General features: G+C 40.8%; 1 protein-coding gene across 2 annotated transcripts in view; it reads left to right on the top strand.

The window, feature by feature from the left end:
- PLCB3 (phospholipase C beta 3) overlaps positions 1–22943 on the top strand; it is a 2354563-nt gene that overhangs the window by 364236 nt on the left and 1967384 nt on the right. The gene's annotated exons all lie outside the window — the stretch shown is intronic.

Genomic DNA, 22943 nt, shown 5'->3' with positions numbered 1-22943 from the left:
TGCTCAGGGTTAAATCTTCGTGTATAGATGTTAATACTTCTAGCCAGAAGTTAGGGACTACATCTGGGCCTAGAGTTTTCCATTTAGCAGCTTTTCTTAATTTTTGTTTAAATTTCTTTTACTTTATCCCATTTATATCCTATACATTTGAGCTACTTACTGTTTTACTTCTTTCCATTCAGCATATTTATGCTCCACAGGGTCTTAATAGATGTTTCTCCAAAAGGTGTCTGTTCTTTTTTTGGTGGTGTTTCAATTGCTTTGTTTCCCAGTTCTCTTTCAAACTTTTTTTGGGTCATCAATGAATTGTTTATTTTGCCCTTTCCCTTTAAGTTTGCCTACATGTCTTCTAAGTTTTTTTCTGCCTGTTATCATTAGTTTTATTTGCTATTGTGTATGATGGATCCTGGTCTGTTCTGATTTTCCATGTTGCTTTTATAGCATCTATCCAAGTATTTTTGTTGAGCTGTTTCCTCTTGTATACTTTAACAGTGACACTTCTTGTCTTAATTACTTTATAGTTTTCTCTATCTGATGCTTCTCTGATAGCATTTGATTTATTCCCTTCACTGCCGTTATTGCTGTGTGTTTTTATGGTAAAGGTTTATTAGTTAAGTTTAGCTGAACAGTAATGTATCCTGTTTACATTTGTTATATCACGAGTTTCTTTTAATAGTGTTGATTACTGTGTTTATTTGTTTTATCAGACTTCTAACATTTTTGGTCTTATCGACTTTCTGTAATCTATTTATTTCATAATATAATATGTCTATCAACCTGTCGCTCCACAATATTATCTGTCAGCGCTGCCATTGTTTCCTATTCCTTCCCTTGCTGTGTAACTCCAGTACAAATGTTGTGATGTGAATGCATTCTTATGCTTTGGTTTCACAAAATAAGTGGATCATATGAAGATTCGTATGGAGTTATTTTGGGAGACTTGAGCCGCGGTGGTGCAGCGGTAGTGTTGTCGCCTCACAGCAAGAGGTTCTCACTTTCGATTCTCAGCTGGAGCACCTTCTGTGTGTTTCTGCATGTCCTCCCCACGGTCAAGTGGCGTTCGAAAGACATGCGTAGGCCGTGCCTTCGTTGAAGGTTGTGTGTCGAGCTGGCACCTCTGCTCCGTAAAAATTTCCTTCCAATCATTAGCGGACCAGAGTTCTGCTGTGGCGACCCCTAACCTGGAAAAGCCGAAAAAAGAACAGAAGAACTTAACTCTTGCCAGGTAGCTAAACTAGTTGATTGAAAAAGTGTCTTTGTATTCTAGCATATTTGGATGTTTAGGAATTGTATTGCTGTGCCATTCTTGCTGCTTTTAAGGTAAAGATAATGTATTTCTAGTTAAAAACAGTGTCATCATGTTTATCAGGAAAATAGCAGTGATGTATTTCTGTTACGAAGCTTGCATTGCCCTTGCATAACAGGATTGACTGCTGTTATTTTAGCCTTTGTAGTGTCCACATGGTACTAAATTGAAACTCTGTTGGTACCTGCTCAACTATTTGCAGTTCTTCATTCAGGGGCATTAACATTCCTGACGTAAGCAGAATACATATAAAATAAGCGTGTACATTGCAGACTCATTTTATAGTTCTGTAAGCATCATTGGCACTATACCAAGCAATAGGATTCACATGATTTGGTTACTTTCCAGTAGCTAAGATAGGTTATTTTCCATAGTATAGATGATATTACAGGAACAAAGTTATTGCTACATAGTAATGTGCATGTAGTGCTTTTGGGTGAATTGTTGGTCTGAGGTGATGCCACAGTTGTGATTGTGCATTATATTTTGGGGGAAAAACTTTTGCACAGATAGTTTTCTATGATGCTTTGGGGTACTGTATTTAAGACCTCAAGGTTATAATACAAGAGAGGTCACCATCTGTAAGTTCCTCAATGTAATATTAAGTTCTGCTGATCCCTTGATAGGTCCAGTTGTGATTTCGCAGTCTAAATCTGGACTCATGAATCCATCCAACTGTTTTTCCCCTCTTGTGCCATCTTCAATTTCATATTCAAGGTGTTTTTCTTATTTTTTCAAATCAGACCACAGACTGATGGAAGCTATAGTACTACAGAGACTGATTGGTGGCCATATGTGTGTCTCAGTGATTATAGCATTTTCTTCCCTTGGATTTGCCTACAATGCCTATCAGAGTGTTAAATTGTAAGACAGCTAAAAGTGTGTCCTGGTACGCCAGTTTATTTTGGTGTCTAGGAGCAATGGATGAATAACCATTGGATTTTGCTGTTTACTTCTTACTATTTCTAAGGTAATGAAGATGCAGACAAAAAAGAAAGTAGGTAATGAAGATGCAAACAAAAAAGAAAGTTATAAGAAAGCTTTAAAGGAAATACAGAAAATTTGAGAATAAATGCATATGCTCTAAAGATGCAGACCCCGCTATAAAGTACAAGACGTCTACAGCTACCTTCCTTTAGCCTGCTTTATTTCTGCCATCGTAAGCATTACTGTCTTCCTATTATTCCACCTATGCTACCACTAATGGTGTTCATAGTATCTTTTAGATAGGTTTATAGGTGTACACTAGGCTAATGACCACTGGGGTTTTTATAAAAGTAGCCAAGCAGCTTGACTATATCCAGCAAGTTTGTACCTTAGAGGATATTTTAAGGGGTATATGTAAACTAGGGAAAGATATACAGGCTGCTTGTGTCCAACTTTTTTATAAAGTCCGTTAACACCCCCCCCCCCCCTCCGTTAACTGTAGTACCTGTCTAGGTGACTGCTTAAATTCAGTTAGTTCTGTGGATTCCCAAAATGTTATCCCCTTTTCTCCCCCTGACATCTCAAGCACCAGCTTGATACTTGTGGAACAGTTCTATGCATACTACTAGGAATCTGACAGTTGGCACAGAGGGTTAAGGCTGTGGGCTATAGTTCCTGTGGTATAAGGTTTGGCTCCTTCAACCCTCATTTGCCTACTGATTGACCTTTAGCAATTCACTTAACTAGACTAGTGCTTGGGAGTAACTAGGAATTTGGTTTTCACATCTCAATAGTCCCCTGGACGGTAAGCCTAGTAACTACCTATGAAACTGTGAATGCATGCAGGCATTCCCATGCAAAAAAATCTGAATACCCTGGATTTGACTGCATATCTTCGGGTCTTGCATATGTCTTCCCATCACTGTTCAGTTAGCTGCCTGTCCCTCCCCCTTTTCCAGCGACTTAACTCCTATAAGATTTGTTTGTTATGACTTACGACTGGTAAGCTTTAGAAATTAATGCTAGCATACCTCCCTCGAAATCTGTCTTCCTGTATTTCCCTACGTTCTGCTAACAGCCACTGGTGTAAATAATCTTTAGTATGTAGGTGAAAAATGTACTCAGACTCTTTCCACTTCACCTGTCTCTCCCCCTCAGACAGTTTATTCCCAAAACCTGGCTCCTTGCTAATCTTCAGTTTTTTGCCAATGGTCACCTGCTTGCTCCCTTTATTCTTACCTTTCACCATCCCTATCAGAAGTATTCAACTATCCCATTCCTAACCTGTTTTAACTTCACAAACTTGTTAGCTGACTTACAGATGTAATTCTCAGATGGTACTCTTGGGCCTTCATTCTCTGTCTGTGATCATAGGACTAGTCTTTTTCCCCATAGACTGGGTGAACTATTTCTGTCCTAACGCACTGTCTCAATGAGTCTTCGACTTCATCAATTCTAATGCACTAGACCAGCTCGTCTCATCCCTCACAAGGGAAGGTAACATTTTGGACTTGGTTCTCACCAACATGGGTGACCACTGCACCACTCCCATAGTATGTCCTTCTGTGGTTAGATCAGATCATTGGACTGTCTCATTCAAAGTTTTTATCCCACCCAACCCCCGAAATTAAGCTAAAAACCTTCTCTGAAGCTGACTACAACTTAACGGAGGGTATCTGTAGCTTCATCCCCCCCCCCCCAAGGATGCAGACAACTATGCTGAACAGTACCCCAGTGCAGTTTACAAGCAGCTGTACAACTGCATGAACTCAGGCATACCCAGTAGTACTAAAACCTGCTCCTCAAGGAAACACAAACCTTGTTTGGTGGATATCCTCTGTCAACAGGCTTTACAACAAAAGGAAGAAACTGTTGTCCAAGGGTAAAAGGGAACAAATTCCAAATTGGAAAAACTCCCTCCTTAGCCTCAACAAGCAAATTAGATCACTAGTGAAAACCTCCAAGGCCAATTATGAATTGAAACTAGCCTCCATAACGAAGGGAAACCATCAAGTCTTCAGTTACGTCAGAAACCTCTGTGGCAAAGCCCAGGCTTGTTCCAAATTAGTACTTAACAGTATCACTTGTACTGATCCTGTTGACTTGGCCAACCTGCTAGAAGATAGGTTCAGCGCAAACTTCACCCCCTGCCCCCCAAGGCTCTATCGATATCCCCGATACTAGTCCTGCACCTCACATCTCCATAGATCGTGTTACAGGCCCTATCCAAGGCAAAAAACACAGCTTCTATGGGGCCTGATAGTATCCCAGGATGTATTCTGCACCATCTCTGGCAAGAACTGACTTCGCTGTTGAGCACCCTATTCAACCACAGCCTAAGTACTGGCTTCATTCCAGTAGAGTAGAGAACTGCCATTGCCATCCCCTTGCACAAAGGTGGTGCCACTACTGACCCTGGAAACTATTGCCCTATTAGTTTGACAAGTCTGATCTGTAAAGCCATGGAGCGTATTATGAATCTCATAAACAAGGACATAGGCAATCTCAAACCATTTGACCCTACCCAGTTTGGTTTAGTCAAGGGAAGATCCTGCCTGTTGAACCTGGTTGACTTCTTTGAGACAGTCACCAAAGCCCTGGATGAGAGAAAGTCAGTACACACAGCTTACCTTGACTTGGCCAAGGCCTTTGACACAATCCCCCACTTGGGCACCATCGAAAAACTAACACAACTTGGCATAAATCCCCATCTCATCAGGTGGGTAGCCAAATGACTCACCGACAAGACCCTCAAAGTCAAAATAGGCACCTCCACCTCTGATGGCAGACCTTTCACTAGTGGGAGTTCCCCAGGGATCTGTCCTGGGACCACAACTGTTTGACATCTATTTCTCAGAGGTACAGGCAAAGACAAAAGGCCTGTGGCTGACCAAGTTTTCCGACGACTTTAAGTTGGGTGCTGTCATTGACTCCCCCAACAATGTTCACATACTGCAAGAGGGTCTCACAGCAACTAATGACTGGTGCCAAAGTCATGGCCTCAAGCTAAATGCAAAAAAAATGTATCCTACCGTTTGGCAAAAACACGATCCCTACTGATTACCACATTAATGGCAACCCCGTAAGCACACAACCTGTGGTGAGAGACCTGGGCACTCGGTTTGATTACAACCTCACATTCGACCATCATGTAGCAGCAGTGGTCAGAAAAGCCTTTTACTTTGTTCATCTCATAAGTTAAGGGATTGCATCCAGAAAAAAGGTTACCTCTCTGTACTCCTCCCTCATTAGACCAGTAATTGAGTATAACACCCCATTTGGGATGTACCTATCCAAACATCTGCACCAACTGGAAAGGCCACTGAAATACCTCCACAAAGAAAACCCATGGCCTCCAACACCTGTCCTGTGCAGACAGGCTCAAATCACTGTCACTTTACTGTGTATCGTACATATTGCTCAGGGGTGACCTGTGTCTCGCCTACAAGGCAATTTCAGACCCTATCCTACTAAAGATGTTCCATATCCGTAAGTCTAACTCCTCACACACTACCCGCTCAGAAGTTCTGAACCTAATATGTGACATTAACAAAACCTGCTGGAGAGACAGGTTTGTCTCCTAGAGGTTGCCTCATCTCTGGAATAGACTTCCCATACACGTCAAGCAGAGCACCTCACTGACCCTCTTCAAGCGCAGCCTTGAGTGGAGGGTAACCACAAATTCATCCCAGGGGTTCCTCCTGCATTCCTCATTGACAGGTGCTGACTGAGGTTTCTTTTTGGGGATAAATTCTTGGCTAGGCTTGTAAGAGCCCCAGGGCCAGTAGCCTAGTAACCTCCTATGATCCCCACTCTAACACCCATTGTTCCATCATCGTACATTTCCATGTAGGAGTCCTATTCCTTATTTAGTTAATGGAGATTAGCCCTAGTTGGGTAGCTAGCAAATATCCGTATCGGAGGCAATTTGAGACCAAAGCCCCCGATGGTGCTTTGGGTTAACCTTTAGTGCCATGCAAGTGTTACCAACTTTTCATTACTTTGGTTTCATTACTCACTTTACATCATGACATACTTGTACTACTATACATATTACTATTATATCCTACTTCTGTCTCTGTTTTCAGATTTGTCAGTTTGATTTATAAGATGGTAAGTTACTGTGTATATTTCATTTCAATCTCTACTCCTGTGTCTCCACCTTCCTCTTTGCTATTTTCAACTGCTTTCCTGCCTTCATTCTGTTTTCTCTGGTTTGCATTGCTTCTTTTTGTCAGAGTTCTTGTAAATTTAGATTGCATTTTGCTACTTATAATTCCTTTATAGTAAATATTTTTAGGCACCCTTATTAAAATATCACTTAGAATGTAGGTATCCATACATTAATAGAAACAAAAAACATGTTAACACGTTTCCTTTTATTCAAATTTTACATTACATATTCCCTTTCTTTGTAGCAAATGTCTTTCAGTCCAACATTACAGAAATCACCCAATTTCTGCCTTCCCTTAAATCTCACTCCTCTTCCCCAACATTAGTCTACTTATATTTCCACAAATCCCATTGATTTCTATGTAATTTGCTCCTTCCCTTTACCAAAGATCCCTCTTCCAGTTCTTTTATTGCTTTTTCAATAAACAGTGCTTCTAATGCAGTATGTTTAGATTTTGATTTCCATTTTGTAGTAATTAATTCTGTTGGCTGCCAAATAGACTAACAGGTTTTGCAGATATGAAGCCTGAAACTCAAGCATATGCCATTATTTACTGACTTCAGTCTTTTATAATTTGTCAGAACATTGCAAATTTTGTGACAGATTGAAAATATGAGGCAAAAATCTGGACATTCTGCAAAATTCTGTACAGTTACGAGGTATGACAGTGGGCCATCAAGACAAGAATTGTTGTAGTCAGTATTATTATTAAGTAGCATGCATTAGGTGGTGCCATTTATCTGTTTGCTCTGTAATACTTCAGAAAAAAATTAAACCTTAAATAAATGATTCCAATGAAGTTGGTATAGCTCATTGTAACAGGTAGAAGTAGCTAGTTTGTAAAAAAAAAAAAAAAAAAAAAAAATGTTTTCCCAAATGTTTTTTTGTGAGTTGTGGCCTATCAAGGGTAACTGGATTGGCAGTGGTGTCCCTTAGCCGGAGAGGAACTTTAGTTGGTGCATAGCTTTGAAGGTGAGGTAAGAGAGTAGAAGGGTGGCTGTAGCACTGACTGAGACACGTTTAGATTTCCAGAGCACTGACAGGGATGTATTTAGATTTGCAGAGCACCTCCCAATGGGAGAGTAGTAGGGTGGCTGTAGCATTACATGGGATTAATTTAGATTTGCAGAGTGCCTCCCAATGGAGTTTCTGTTTCTGATGAATGGCTATCTGATAAACATATTTCCTCATCTGTTTTTTCATCCCTTCTACTAAATTAAACCGGCTCCAGTGCTTGCTCATCTTCATCAAGCTCTCCCCCAATCTGTGGGTAGATTGTTGCTATTTTTACATATGATGCACCTATTCTTCTTTCCCATGTGCTCGTATATATAACGTTTTCTTCACTCTGTTCTGTACCATTTCATAAGAACTCACACTTTTATTAAGTCATGCTGTCTTTACTTTAGGTAGGCCTGCTGATGCTCTGATGTTACCTGTTTTGCACCATTTAAGCCGTCAGTTTTTACATATTTCTGATGGTTACTGCTGCGAATGCATTCTTTTGTGTAAGTAAGTTGATATGCTTATTTTTTGGACTCTGCAGTTTAATTACTTCTGTTTATCTTTTGAAGTGTGAGCTTCCTGGGCCACTCTAACAGAAGGGTAACTTTGCCCAGAATAGACTAGTCTTCAACATGTAACTAGTACAAAGAAACAGTAGTTAAAATTGGGTAACTTCTGATTTGTGGGAAACCTCTTGCATCTTTATATGTATAAAAATTAGAATAATCATGGGACCAGGGAATAGTTTGCTTTGTACTTAGCAGTGTCTTTGCTCACGTTCATAAATTTTTATTCAGTGTTTTGCATTTTCTTCTTGATAGTGTAAGCCAGAAAGTTAACCAGTACTGCAACAAATTCAGCTGCTGTTGCAAAACCTGGACAGTGTGGGGAAGGGAAGACTTGCATTTTAACAAACGTTTTGTTGTGGCTTCCTAGACTGGTGACAGCAGCACACATCCTGTCATGCATTCTCATGGAAACCAGGTATCCTTAGTTCAGCTGATTGCAAAGTGATTGACTTTGTAACCTGCTCGCTAATTAGAATGTTAACCTAATTTCTCAAGCCCTTTGGGATAACAGAATAATTGCCTTCATGAAGAGAGCAAAGGAAATAGACATAATTGCAAGAACAAACAGGTAGTGTCATGCTGCAGCCTAGATTTTAAACTGGGGTGGTTGTCATTTAGGATTCTTCAGATCTGCCGTAATTTTACATGGGTCTTGATAGCTTTCTCTTCCTTTGAACAGTCAGTGCATTGCAGTGAGAATTGCTTGTTACTGCTAAATTTTCATGTTAATTAAACTTCAGTCTGGGAATGAAATTTGAAGTTGTAAATTTGTGTAACTGTACGTATCAAGTGGGTATGTTGGATAATAATGTGTCATCATGCTGCAAGCTGACTAAGCATGTTGCATAACCCAGTTTGATAGAATTACTGAAGAGATTCAGCAATGCAGTGCCAGTTTTGGCATCCTGTTTAGCAACACAGTTTTGTGATGGCCTTTTCCCATATTCACAGAGAAAAAAATGTACTAGCCCGATCTATCTGTGCTTAAGGCGAAATAAAAGCTAGGGCTTTCTCAATATTCAAGTAATGTCTCTTCACCTCCACAGGTTTATTTTCTACTAATTTTATATTGGTTTTAATGCATCGGCTGTCATTCCCTTTCCTGCCAGTTGTAGCAGAACTTGTTTGTCCTCTACCCACAGATAGATGGAGTTTATTCTCTTTTCCATGTGAAACTAAACATCTTTCTACTGCCAGATGTCTATCTTTTTTTTTTTTAAAATAGTTCAGGCCATACCAGTAACATGAAGAATTTTAATCATAACCTTTATCACATGTCCACATTAGTGCTACAAAACATAAATCCTTAAATTGTCTAGATTTTCTTCACATTTCAGGTCATTCATTCCCTACAATGGTGTTTGTAATCTTTCCCTCCACACCTTCAGTTTGATAACGTGTACCTGTCCTCAGTTTTCGCCTGACAATAGCCCATGCAAAGACAGAGTAATGTAGAGAACAATCAAATCGACCAGCCTGCTATATATTCCAAAACAGAGGAGTAGTTAGGATGGCCTAAGGGGTGCAGTAGATAGGTGCCAATCTCTGTGTAGATAGTGTATTTGAGGTCAGTGCTGAAGTTCTTAGCACTTTGTGTAGTGTAGGATATAGCAAACTGTGTGCTCCATTTTTCAAACAATAAAGAGCTTTTTTTTTTGTTGTCCTCAAGTAGGAGAGGCCTTTTTTCTGCTGGACTGTGGGGCGCCAGATCTAGGATCATCAATGAGCTCCAGAGTCTACAGCTTTGTTCTAAAACTAATGGGTAAAAACTATCACAATCTAGCAAGAGTTCCCAAAATAAAATTACTCAAATACTCCAAAAGATACAAACAGAGTAGAAACAGATTTAATAACAGTAAAGCTTTCAAACAACTCTTCCTCACTGCTTAAAATACTCTTAAAATCACCATCTTATAATGTATACACACACACACACGCACACAATCAATTTGCTATTCAAGCACAGCCATAATTATATAATTGTTAAAGATATTCTCTTAAGGCCATAATGACCTTTTCTTCAAAACTGGTTTAATGCTTTTACTGCCTCATTCAGCCCGGGATAAGCATCAGCATGAAAATAATCCATCCACTTGTGTTGTAGACATTCAGTGTCCAACACTCCATTTCCCTCCTAGGATTTTTATGTAAAACTCTTGTAACTCTAAATTTAAAACAATGTACTTCTTGATAATTCATCATGTTTTGCTAAAGCATTATTATCCATTCTTCTGCGTATGTCTGAAAGGTGTTGATCTACATGTTCCTTCAACATCCTGTTAGTTTTCCCTACATAAATTAGAAGTACATGGTTTTAAATTTAGAGTTGTAAGAGTTTTACATAAGTCCTAGGGGGGAGATGTAGTGTTGGACACTGAATGTGTGGAATGGAATATAAGTGGATCGATTATTTTCATGCTGATGCTTACCCTGGGGTGAATGAGACAGTAAACATTAAACCACTTCTGAAGAAATAGTAATTATGCCTTTAAAAGAATATTTTTAATGGTTGTATAACTATGGCTGTGCTTGATTAGTAAATTGATTTTGTGTGTGCATATAAAGATGGTAATTTTAACTGAATCTTGTGAGCTCTGAGGAAGAGTTTGAAAGCTTTGCTGTTGTTAAATCTTTTTGCTTCTACACCGTTTAGATCTTTTGGTGTATTTGACTCCTTTTTGTACTTTTTTGTTCTAAAATGCTACTGACTGTATAACTTGGACTTGTGCCTAATGATGTTAGAACTAAGGTCGGGGTGCAGGAATTACTGTACTAAACTGAGTTCCAGCAGCAGATATTAACTTGTTATACGTTGTATGCATTCAATTTAAGCATTGCATTAGACGCTTTATTTACCTGGTAGTTAGAGCCTGCTTTTATATCCTGACCGAACATGGTGTACAGATGCACATACATGTATGTGCCTGTGTGTGTGTGTGTGTGTGTGTGTGTGTGTGTGTATATATATATATATATATATATATATATATATATATATATATATATATAATATATATATCTGTATATATGTATGTGTGTGTGTGTGTGTGTATATATATATATATATATATATATATATATCTAGAGAGAGAGAAAGTAAATATACAAGTGTTTGTGTGTGTATATAATATGTATGTATGTTATGTATTATCTGTGTAAGTCATAATACAGAGTATATTGTGTTAAAATGAAATACCTTCTCCTCTACATGTGTAGAGTGCTGGATTTCTCCCCAGTGCAGGACTCATAATGCTGCTTGTTTCCAAGTTTTGCTAACAGGAGAGTGATATTGCTAGCTGAGTGGATGTGCACTGGAACTGTGTACATATGTAGTACATGTATGCTATTTAGTTAGGTATTTTTTAGTTTAACATTGTAAAGTTAAACATTTTGACATTGCAGGATTATGCATTCAGTATGTCAGTATTCAATAAGTACTCGTACATACACAGTGTAATATATGTGCATGTTGTATGAGAATGTACAGTGGATATAAAACGTGTACACACCCCTGTTAAAATGCCAGGTTTTTGTGATATAAAAAAATGAGACCACAGTAAATCAAAACTTTTCCCACCTTTAACGTGACCTATAAACTATACAATTCAGTTGAAAAGCAAACAAATCTGTTGGGGGGAAAAATATTTAAAAAAACATACAATAAGCGGGTTGCATAAGTGTGCACACCCTTTAATTAATACTTTGTTGATGCACCTTTTGATTTAATTACAGCATTCAGTCTTCTTGGGTAGACCCGCGGTGGTGGTGCTGTCTCAGCTAGAGCGTCTTCTGCGTGGAGACATGCGTGAATGGGTGTACCTTCGTTGAAGGTTGTGCGTCAGGCCTGGCAAGCCGGTACGTAAAAATCAACTGCCAATCATTAGTGGACCGGAGTTCCGCTGTGGCGACCCCTAACCGGGAAAAGCCAAAAGACACAAAGTCTTCTTGGGTAGGAGTCTGTCAGCAAGGCACATCTTGACTTGGCAATATTTGCCCACTCTTCCTTGCAAAAGCGCTCCAGATCGGTCAGATTGTGAGTGCATCTCTTGTGCACAGCCTTCTTCAGGTCACTCCACAGATTTTCTATTGGATTTAGGTCTGAGCTCTGGCTGGACCATTCCAAAACTTTAATTTTCTTCTGGTGAAGCCATTCTTGGATGTATGCTTAGGGTCATTGTGTTGAAAGGTGAAATTCCTCTTCATCTTCAGCTTTCTAGCCAGACGCCTGAAGGTTTTGGGCCAAAAGTGACTGGTATTTGGAACTATTTATAATTCCCTCCACCTTGACTAAAGCCCCAGTTCCAGCTGAAGAAAAGCAACTCCAAAGCATGGTACTGCCACCACCATGCTTCACCATGAGGATGGTGTTCTTTTGGTGATGCAAAGTGTTGTCTTTTTGCACCAAATGTACCTTTTGGAATTGTGGCCAAAAACTTCAACCTTGGTCTCATCAGACCACAACATATTTTCCCACATGCTTTTGGGAGACTTGATGTATTGTTTTGCAAATTTTAGCCGGGCCTGGATGTTTTTATGTGTAAGAGAAGGCTTCCGTCTTTCAGCCCTACTCCATACCCTAGACATATGGAGAATATGGGAGATTGTTGTCACATGTAGTACACAACCAGTACTTCCCAGAAATTCCTGCAGCTCCTTCAGTGTTTCTGTAGGTCTCTTGGCAGCCTTCCTGACCAGTTTTTGTCTTTTCTTTTTCATCAGTTTTGGAAGGACGTCCAGTTCTTTGCAGTGTCACTGTTATCCTATATTTTCTCCACTTTTTGATGACTGTTTTCATTGTGTTCCATGGTATATCCAATGCTGTGGAAATTTTTTGTACCCTTCTGACTGATCCCTTTCAACAATGAGATCCCTTTGATGCTTTGTAAGCTGTCTGAGAACTATGGTTTTTGCTGTAGCAGGCAACTGAGTAAATGTCAGGAAAATCCTACTAGGACATCTGAACTTTATTTGGGGTTAATCAGAGTCTATCTAATTGATGGCAGGTGTGTACCCAAGAAGACTGAATGCTGTAATTAAGTCAAAAGGTGCTTCAACAAAGTATTAGTTTGTGTTACCACTTGCAACCAACTTATTGTACATTTTTTATTTTTTTTATTTTTTCCCCTAAGAGATTTGTTTTTCAATTGAATTGTACAGGTTATAGGTCACATTAAAGGTGGGAAAAGTGTTGAAATGATTTATTGTGGTCTCTTTTTATATCACAAAAACATGGCATTTTAACAGGGGTGTGTACACTTTTTATATCCACTGTACAAGTGAACTCAAGTGCTTACTAAATTATCTGGAATTGAGAATTTAAGTACTCATTTTAAGCAGCACTTAATTTTTAATACTTTATGTATGTCTGAGGAGGTGTGTGCATGCACATGCACGCGTGTGTTGCTTTGTAGGTTGTTATGTTTGCTTCTGCTGTGTTTTTTTTTTTTTATGCATTAACACTAACCTAGATGTTATGATGTATTAAAGGGAGGTCTGTGGTTTTGCAGTGAGTGAAGTTAGGGTACAGAAAAGAAACAAGAGAGGGCTAACGTTTACTGGAGAAAACTGGCAAATGAACCAAAATATTGGGGGCAAATAACTAGAGTGGGAAAGGTTGTAGAGTGACACGAGGCCAGGAAGGCATTTGGATTCCAGGCTAGAGACTACCCTCCCTACCAGGAATTGTTGTTGGAGTATAAGGAGAGAGAGAATAGTATGGGAATTTTAAGTGAATGACCTGTTCTGGTAGAGTTTGTAGTTGAATTTAGAATAGAAGCTGCTATTAAAAAGGGCATACTCGGTAGGACGTATAAATATTGCATGATAACTGTAACAATCAACCTTTGGAGGTTAGAGAAGACTGGGAAGAGAGACAGAAAAGCCATTTACAATGGAACAATGTGAGGAAATGTGTGACTTCCAGGTATGCAACAAAGTCCAGAAGGTTTACAGTTTTGCTTATAAATGTTTGCATTGATATTTTTATACCCAAAGCAGAATTCATAGATTTTTTCCTCTGGTAGATAGCAAATGTTGGAGGTGTGATGGGGAAGAAAGAGGCATCTAGAAACTCGTGGTTTGGGAGTAGTGAGATAGCAGATTTTAAAGGTTCTGTACAGAATAAGTACTCTCGTCAGAAATATTAGGTGAGCAAATGACTGTAACTAAGGAAGTAATTCTGAGCTGGAACACAGGATCTGAATTATCTATAAATAGTAAGGCCTTATTAAGCTTAAATCTGTTGGCTGCCTAAAAAGCAAAAAGCAATTACGAGAAAATGGAAATCCAAGTATAAACCAACTGTATTGAAAGTATTACATTTATAAAAGAGATAAAATAATTGCAAGATGGATCTTTAGAAAAGGGAGGAGAAAATTACATAGAAATGAAAATTGTAGGAATGATGCATGTGGAATAATGTTCAGGAAGAGGCATGAGGTTTAAGAGCAGGCAGAATTTAGCAATTTATGAAGTGTGGAACTAATGATATTTACAAGGAAAGAAAAGATATTTGAAGCATAATGAATGTTGATGGAAAAAATGTTTTATACGGTTTGCTTTCTTTACTGTTAATGTAAGTTTGCCTGTGTCTTATATTTTTAAATACTTTTATTAAATTAAACCTACCCAGTTTTAGCTTTCTTGGCCAACTGGCCGCACATACTCCTTTTGCAGGTCTTAAGTTTCTAGCTTGCCGTATACCCAGAAAATGTTATGTCTCCACTAACTGGGCCTATGTCACACCAGCAGCAAGTAGAAATACACCTAAGAAAAGTCTCTACACTTTGGATGGGGTGTAAAAATACTTGTAGACACTAACATCTAAAAATCCTGGTCTCTCTGTCCAGTGACCTTTCTATATCATTCTATTCCAAATTTCAGGTGTAGCCATGGTCTGTACGTCTGTTCCAAGACCACCAAATATTTTCTGTAAGAGCATGGAGACGCTATATTATAGGTCATCCGTATTATGCTGCTTTATCTAGATTGATCACCTCAAGTCTGAAGCAGCTATTGTATGCACTGCAGTCAGTCCTCCACCTCCTAACTAACGTGTTTCAGTTTCTTAAACACTGATGCCAACTGGACATTTGTAGTGTGGAGTGTGAGCTGTTAAACAAGAGGCCTCTACTCTGTGTTTTAGCTTTGTACCAGTGTTGCATTTTGCACCCACCTCAGACTTCGACTTCTGCTTTTTCTGTTAAAGATCTTTTATCTCACCACCCTCTTGACTCTGTTGTACTACCAGAAGTTTAGCTGGGAGTATTTTTTTCAGTAGTAATAGTACTGGTAGTAGTCCATGAACTACATGGTGAAATTTATTGGCCAGTACAGGAAATTCTGACCGTGCTCGACTTCAGTGCATACTGTGATGCCCCAGCACTGGCTCAGTAATCAAGTAGCCTCAATCCTCCCCACTGGCAACAGTGGGGGATGTACACACTGTGAGGATAAGTACACACACAGTAAAGTGTGATTTTGCTTAAGAGCACACAGAGACCACAGTCAGTCTGGGACTGTTTTTTTCCCCATCTTTCTCCAGATCCCCAATAAGACTTCCCATTGGCACAGCTATAGAGTTGAAATCTCAGCTGAGTGGTCAAGCCAAGACCTGCAGCACCCTCTGTCTAACCAGTGCTTAGTGACCCTGCCCAAGTAGCTGATGCACACAGACTTTGAGATTTGATTTATACACAAACACACACACCTGGGAAAGGCTGGCACAGGTTTACTAGCTACGCCTCTTTTTGCCCAGACTATAAGCTGCTACCAGCCAACTCTTTATCAGTTACTTTAAGGCCCTTAACAAAGGGTGTCCAATCTTACTGTGTATTGTTACTATTAATCCAATTGGTAGTTTGACCAACAGCAAGGCTATTAGGAATACCCTCTACAGTATCACCAAATAGATATGCAAGTACTCTAAGAGCTTAAATATCTCTAGGCAGACCAGCCACAATTGAAAGATTTAAACCCCCTTTAATAATAAATAAAAGAGCAATCAATGCTAAATATGTGTACATAATGACTTCAGAGTTCAACATCATAGGAAATATTTAAAAAAACATTGCAGGACAATCTCAAATAATTGCAGAAAACATATAAACTAATCTTTACTATATTCCTTACTGAATCTAAAAGAAATTACTGTACCCTAGTTGACTTACTTAGAGCAAGCAAAGCAGATGTGGCGAGTGGGTTTTCCCAGCTGATGCTGTCAAGTCAAAGTCAAATACCAAATGCTGTGTATCACTCTTGAAGAGTTCTTAAATTAATATCTGAAATATTGCTGCTGGGATACTTGCAGGATGACATCACTTTTGTCATCTGACTATCCCAGGTGAACACCCCCATTGCTAGAAACTGCTGGCATTTAGCATCTCCCTGTGAAAACACATAAACAAGGGCCTTCTTAGATCTTTTGTCAAATGGCGGAAGTCTTAAAATAATTTGCATTCCTCCATATGTTAAGACAATACAAAAAAACCTTTAGTTACAGACAATTGGGTCTGTTACTGCACTGAAACTGAGAGAGAACATCTTTTGATTATGGCCCAGCTATAAAGTAACTTAACCTCAGCCATTCTTCTGAAGTTTTGCAAGTTAATCTCCTGTGCTTCATTCTCCCCTGTTAAGCAGTTACAATAGTACATATACATTTATGCTCAGTACTAAAATATCTCTTCAGCACACATCTGTACAATTTGACGCACAGTTTTAAGCATATGAATCATGTTGATATACACAAATGACACACAACCATTTACACAATTCCAGATAGCTGGGCTGGCAGTATCTCATTTTGTTACATTTCTATATAAATCATATTAATATTCATAGATGACATATACTTATTTACAAAATTTCAGATAGCTGGGCTGGCAGTATCTCCTTTTGTGACACATACATTAAGAAAAGCGCATCAGCAAGGTTTTGCTCATATGGGGGGGTTAAGAACTTTCACCTCACAAAATGGGAAACTGGGCTAGTGTTTCTGACCTTATTATGCTATTTACACAGAATCCCAATTTATTAATGCTGCAGTTATAATATTCTGTGAGTGTTGGCTCTGTGGAACACTGAAGTCCTGACTGTGACCCAAGTTCAGTTAGTAACCATAGCATGAGAGGAATTGATGTGAGAGAGTGGGAGAGGACAGCTTTTGCCAGTACTGCAATCTGAGAGGTATGGAGGTGGTCATTCCTGCTGTAGTGCTGACGTCTGCTGGATACGTTATGGTCCAGTATGCAGTATGTGGCCTAGGGATGTGCTCTACCAAGCTATGTCCATGTGTTAGCCTTATGGAGTGGGGGTAGGAAAATACATGCTCACAGAAGAAAGCATGGTTAGCCTTTGCATCTACAAATGTTTGTCCTCCACTGGAGTTTGGCTAGGGGACAGAAGGAGGGGGGGGGCACTTTGGATTTGTGGAAATGTTTTGAATCTAGATGTTTAAATGATGGTTGGTCAGTGACTGGTCTCCTCAAAGTTATTGGAAATTACTTAGTATTGCTGTGGCAGGGACTAGGTGGTTGGCAGATATGGATGAGTAGTAAAAATATTCTTGAAAAATGTTTTCAGTGCTAATTTTTTGCAAATGGTTTATTTTCCATTTTACACCATCTGTTAAAGATAGTGGTATTTAAACATGAACTGCAGATGTTTGTGTTTATTTTGACTCAAATTCTCTTATCAGACCTATAAATGTTCTTTCATTAGCACATGCATAAATCTTTACCTAACAATTAAATTAATAGAGTAACCATCTTTAAAAGAAAGTGTCATAAAATTCTACCTCGTGTCATCTAGACCCGTAAAGCTGCTTCTCCCCACCACTGTATAAGGGGACTTGACTTTGACCTAGGATCAGTAGAGGTCCCTCATTGTTGACCCTTACCCCTTTGCCTCATCTAGTCTGAAACTAGATGTTATCACTCCTCCAACTTGCCTTCTTATAGTATCCTAGTAACATTATTCACATTACCTACATCTTGTCAGCTACAAACAAATTTCCCCTTACTATTTTGCCCCACAGAAGTGTCACGATGAAGATGTGGGCTCAAGTGTTTGAATACTAGAGCATGAGTTTGTAGTGCCTACTGCTAAGAAAATCATCTGTACATAGACTGTGACAGTGGACTAATGAGCACCTGTTAATGTATCCTAGTTCCTGTAGTTTTCAGCTTTTGTAATGTTATGTGGTTTACTTTGTTGATCCAGACTGAGTAGGTTGTAAGGACTCTGTAGTGGCACTTCTGCACAGCAGTGTTGTCAGGAACAAAAATTACTTTAGAATCATGATCAAGTTTGGATGGGAATGCCACTACTTTGAGTGGAGGGATTATTTTTTGCATGCAGTGTTGACCTTGCCAAATGAAGCTGCTGTTGTCTAAGACCCTCTTCAGAATTGAATAGATTGTGGGAAGTATAGGTCTCGCATTAGTTCATCTTGTTGCATTTGTATTCCTTTTGCACTAGCTCTTTGTTTGCTTACTCATTTCATTCACTTGCTGAGATTCAGGCCCACTTCCAGAGTTGATTATGGACAAGCACTGCAACATCTGATGGGGAGGAAGCATTTTTTTGCATGCAATAGGAAGCATTTTTCTTCTGTCTTTACACATAATCTACTTTGTCCCTTATTTCTGAGATTTTATTGTAATCTGTGAAATATTTGCCCCTTTCGAAGACTGCATAATTATTACAAGATCTGCTCAGGACACTGTCCAAAATGCCTGCAAAGTGAGTTGGTCAGATGAGGGGAAAATACAAAACAAACAATAATTCATTATCAGAATAAGTCATTTGTTTCAAAATGAAGTTACTTCTAGTGATAGCAAAGCTGTAGCAGATGAGGTTTATAAGGTCTCCGGGGCAGATGAGGTTTACAAGGTCACCGGGGACACCAGAGCAGCTATGATGCTTTACTAAAAAGATAAATGTTCCTTTTTGCTGCATTGCCTGCACTTAGTTATGAGAGTGTCAGTGTCTGCTGGAGGGAGTTACTCACTATTTGCAGCAAGTCAGCCCCACCCCATCCCCCTGTAAAGTATTGGTGAATTTTGCAAGACTGGTTACTTTTGTGAGCTTTCAGCATCCATACATAAAAATGTCCTAATCCGGGTTTACTGATCTGGTTAGGTACCTCTAATTACCAGAAGTGGCGAAATTGAAGTGTATTAACCCACCACAGAGTTTGCTTGGGAATGGGCATGCCCACCGTGATTGACATGCGAGAGGGCAGGGATTAACAACGCCAATGACATGCTTATGTGCAGGGGGCCAAAGAAATAGGGAAAGGTTTTTAATCTTGGTGTCATTAACCTAAAAGCCATTACTGGGCTGTCTATCTTAGCAACGTCGAATGTGTGATATTCTTCAGTAAGTGCAATCATCAGTGATTTGCCAGAAATCCACACAGTCTTTAGAAGGCTCAACTGAAAAATGAGATGTGTACCGTGTTTTCTGTTTGTAAATGTAACTGTACAAACAGTGCTTGCCTTTGTACTTTTGCACCGATTTGCGAATTTAAAAAAAAAAGGGGGTACTTTTCTGTTATCTGGGCAACACTTTAAACGCGGTTGCTGAGCTCTGGATCTAGTGCCTTGTCATGTCTTTTCGATGTGTAAAATGTAGAATTGACATGTCATTTTTTTTAAGTATTATCCAGTAAAATATTTTATACACACCTGGTTAGATTGAGTGGAAGGACATGACAAGACACTGGAATCAGAGCTCAGTGACTGGGTTTAAAGTGTTGCTCCTATAACGATAAACGTTACAGCAGGTTATCAAGCACTTCTTTGTCAGAAATTAAGTCTATCACTTTGTACCACTCATTCAAAATCAAACTAAAAGGGAACTTCTTTTTTTCTACAAGCTCACTGACACAGTGTTTAAACTTATTACTGCGATTCCAGATTACTGCTTCAAATAAATGTTAAGTTGTCAATCTCGCCTTCATTCTTCCTTGATGGGTTCGGAGCTGATCCTCGGCTCCGACTCTGCACTTTGCTAAGCTCGAGAGTCACTTTTACCAGCTCGAGGCAGCCCCATATCCCATGATGCAAGGCGGTAAGTACCCAGATCTCGTTTGCCGCTTCGCTGATGAGGTCCTCCTTTTGCCAGCTCCTGGTAAGTGTTAGCTTTTAACTACTTTTTGCCCCTAAAATTTAACATTTTTCACTTTTCTTTAAAATACCTTCCTTTTTACTTAATTGTAAGCCCTTTTCTGACTAAAATTATATTTCCTTTACCTTCAGGCCTTCATTCCCTCCCATCCCCCCCCGTCAGGGTGTGTGTGTGTGTGAGAGGTTAGTTACTTTATATTTTAGATAACTTTAGTTGTCTGATTGGGACTGTGTTGTTGTGTACTGTTTGTACAACTATGTCCAAAGAAAGGGTCTCAGGCTTTAAGAAGTGTGACTCGTGCTGTCAGAAGATGTCTCTGACAGACGGTCACACTTCTTGTTTATATTGCCTGGGACCTCTCCACCTGCAGGACTCCTGTGCGATTTGTCATTCCTTTAGCCAGAGAGTCCTGCAGGAGAGGAGAAATAAGTTGATTTTAAGGGGTCTCCTTAAACCGGAGGGCTCTCCGCCAAATCGGCTCCGAGCAAGACTTCTAAGTCTTCTAAGGCCCAGGCTTCTGTATCTAAGCCGGTGGCTCGGCCCGACTCTTCGAGTCTAGATCGCTCGGCTGGAGCCGATCCTGTATTGCAATCTTCGGCACCGATGGCTATCGGTGCCGATATTGTTTTGTCACATCGGTGTCGGCTCCGACTGGCTCCGACCACCATGTGGCTCAGGCTTGGTGTCAGCACCGACCGGCTCGACACCGCTACTGTTGTGTCTGTATCGGCTCCGCTGGAGCCGATGCATCGAGACTTTCATTCGGAGCCAAAAAGTCCTCGGCTCCGCCTGGATCTGTGGCTTCTTCGGCTCCGATGGTTCCTTCGAGGAAGAGGTCCAGGTCCCTTCCTTGGAACCGATACTCAGCTCCAGCCTCACCTCTCCTCTCGAACGGAGCCATCGGAGCTGATCATCTAGGTCGCCCAGGGTTTCAGACCATGATTTAGAGATGGTGGTAAGTAGATTATTGAAATCACAGGCACTGGCCCAGATGCTGCATAGTCCGTCTCAACAGACGACTATTAGTCCACACCCTCAAGTTCCTCCTTCGACTCTACCTCAGAGTTTGGAGCTGGAGTCTTCGGGATAGTTACTGCTATGGCTGAGAGGCGGATACCCCCCCCCCTTCTGCACCCTCGGCATCTACTCTTATCTCCTCTTCGAGACCTTCCTTGGAGGGATTCAGTGGTCGGGCTTCCTGGTCTCCTCCGAGGGGTGAGTGGCATCGACCCTTGTCCCACCCAGCTCTTCCCTTGGAGCCTCGGCCTTGGTGAGCTCGGCTCCGACATCTGCCTCGAGCCTTCCCTTCAGTGGGCCCTGGAGTCCCTGGTTTCTTCGAACGGGTTCTCTCGGACCTCCCTGGGAGGGGGGCCTTCGAGGTGATGGAGTGTGCTGGCCACTGGGCTCAGCCAGCAGTCCATTCCCTTAGCTCCTCCCTCTACAGTGCCTGTCGATATCTCTTCCATCTCTCTTGCTCCCGGACCCAGAGATCCACCGCCTCAGGTTTCCCCACTGGGAATAACCCCCTCTTCCGAGGATTCTCCTGATCAGTCAGGAGATCCTCCGCGCAAGAGGACTTGTAAGAGGAAACACCTAGACTCCCCTGAGTCTGTCACTTCAGATACTGACTTAGATGAGTCGGAGGGATCCCCAAGATCCCCCTCTGAGAGTGTCTCCTTTTCAGACATCCTAGAACTCCTAAAACAGAGGGGAAACTGGCCCTCCACAAATCCCTCTGAGGATGAGTCGGTATACCTAGAGGCGTTTGGATCTCGGCCCTCCACCTCCTGGGTGTCTCCACCTTTCGACCCCCTTATGGAGGTTATTGCTCGAAAGGCTTGGGCTGCTCCTGACTCTAGAGCCAGTTCCTAGGAGGCAGTCTAAATTTATTACTGCCCCTTCGGAAAAGCAATTCCTTACGAAATGTGTCCCTGTTGATGCCATGGTGGTGGCGGCTGCCACTAAGAAGGAACTTGCAGATCCTTCCGTACCTGTCCATCCTCCTAATAAGGATTCTAGGACCATGGATAGGTATGGTAAGTGGATGTTCTCTTCAGCGACCTTTGCTATGCGCTCGCTGAACTACTTATGTCACTTCACCAGACTCCAAAAGGGACATCCTTAAGGAACTAGGTGAAGTAGTACAGGATCCTACAGCTGCAGGGGCTCAAGAGAAAATTGCTTCTCAGCTAGGAATCCTTAATTCTATAGCTAACTCCTCCATGCGACTGATATCATATGCAGCAGATGGAGCGAGTAGAGCCGCAGGTACAGGGGTGGCTCTTAGATGTCAGTCCTGGATGCGGCTCTGTAATTTTGCAGATCCCTTTAAGGCGTCCTTCACAAACTCTCCCTTTGATGGGTCAGCTTTGTTTGGCCCTCAAGTGAAGGATACATTGACCAGGTGTGAACAGGACGGCAAGACTCTTTCTGCCGTAGGGGTCCATTTTTCCACCCCTTCTAGACCTTACCCCAAAGGACAGAAGGGTGGAACGATGGGGTTCCGCAAATCCCAAGGAGTCACGCCGGATACACGTGGTCAGTTTACCCCTAGAGGCAGAGGGGGTAATAATAACAGATGCCGCTCTAGAGGCAGAGGGGGTCCACAGAACCAAGGAAGCAGAGAGCCTCTTTCTGACAAGCCCTTTCAGCATCCCTGAGATGTTGCCCGACTGTCCATCCTTGGAGGCAGTCGGGGGAAGACTATCGCTGTACCCAGAAGCCTGGCGTTCCCTCACTCAAGACAGATGGGTACAGTCGATTATATCCGAGGGTTACAAAATTCCTTTCGAGGAAAGTCCCTTCTCTCACACAAATTCCCTTCCAGATG

The sequence above is a fragment of the Protopterus annectens genome, chromosome 6.part1 (assembly GCF_019279795.1).
Source record: "Protopterus annectens isolate FY-2018-M chromosome 6.part1, PAN1.0, whole genome shotgun sequence".
Classification (NCBI taxonomy): domain Eukaryota; kingdom Metazoa; phylum Chordata; order Ceratodontiformes; family Protopteridae; genus Protopterus; species Protopterus annectens.
This window is presented reverse-complemented; position numbering and strand designations above follow the sequence as displayed.